Below are 1,316 nucleotides of genomic sequence, written 5' to 3'. Positions count from 1 at the left end.
GTAATAAGAAAGTTTAGAAAAGGGGTAGGTTTCAAAGAAAGGAATGAAATCTTTTTTGTACTTGTTGATTTTAAAAACCCTATAGGATGTGCAGCACATATTACTTGTGATATGGGAATGAAGCTCAGGAGAAAAAAAATAGGGCTGGATAGATGGATATGAGATCTATCTGCATAGAGATGATAAACACACTCAAAGGAATTAATGAGGTGATAAAATAAGTATAAAGAAAAAAGAGAAGATGGACAAAAGACCTTGAGGCATATCTGCATTCAGTTGGCATGGATGAAGATTTCACAAAGGAGACTGAGAAAGGTAGGGAAGATGGAGGGAAAAAGAGAGAGAGGGACAGAGACAGAGAGACTGAAACATACACAGAGAGAGAGAGAGACAGAATGCAGTCTCATTAAAACACAAAATACTATTTAGAAACAGAAGTTGAACAACAAGATCAAGTGTTTTGGAGAGTTCTGTTAAAAAAAAGATGAGTGTTGAGAAAAGATCAATAGATTTGGTGATTAATATATCACTAGTAGCTTTCAAGACAGCATTGACAGTTGAGTGATGAGCACATAGTCAAATGGACAAACATTTAGAAGAAAGAGAAGTTGAGACACTAAGTGTAATCACTTTTTTTTTCGAGTAGATTGTTTGGAGGGTGAGGGAAAATAAAAGATTATAGCTGGAAAGAAGGGCATGATCTAGTAAAGTTTTTTTTTTCTCAGTCTTGCTGGTGGAAAGTTGGGAAGGAATTAGTAGATAAAGAGAGAGTGAAGATAAGGGAGAGATAGAGGAAGAAGGAAGTTCCATAAGAACCTTGCTTCAAGAGGAGATTCATGGAATATGATATCCTGAATAATTATCAGATTCATCAAGGTGGGGGACAGAGCCAAGATTGCAGAGTAAAAGGAGTGACTTGTTTGAGCTCTCCCCCAAATCCCTCCAAGTACCTGTAAAAAATGGCTCTAAACAAATTCTAAAGCAGCAGAATCCACAAAAAAGACAGAGTGAAAAAACATTCCAGTTCAAGATAACCTGGATGGTTGATCTGAAAGGTATATCACACTGGGCAAAGAGAGGAACACAGTTTGGCATGGACACACAGGCAAACCAGACCTCAGCAAACCTGAAGCAGCCCTCAGAGGACTAAATCACTGACAGCTATGGTGGTTTCCAGGCTTCTCATCCTATGAACACCAAAGACAACTTAGAAGGTCAGTAGGAAAAGTCTGTGACTGCAGTGGTGAGAGAGAAGCTGATCCTAGCAGCAGTTCCAGAGCGTGGCCCCAGGGCCTTCCAGAGGCCAGTTCCATAGC

The sequence above is a fragment of the Vombatus ursinus genome, unplaced genomic scaffold (assembly GCF_900497805.2).
Source record: "Vombatus ursinus unplaced genomic scaffold, bare-nosed wombat genome assembly UNPS02014962.1, whole genome shotgun sequence".
Taxonomy (NCBI): domain Eukaryota; kingdom Metazoa; phylum Chordata; class Mammalia; order Diprotodontia; family Vombatidae; genus Vombatus; species Vombatus ursinus.
Note: the sequence above shows the minus strand (reverse complement) of the source record.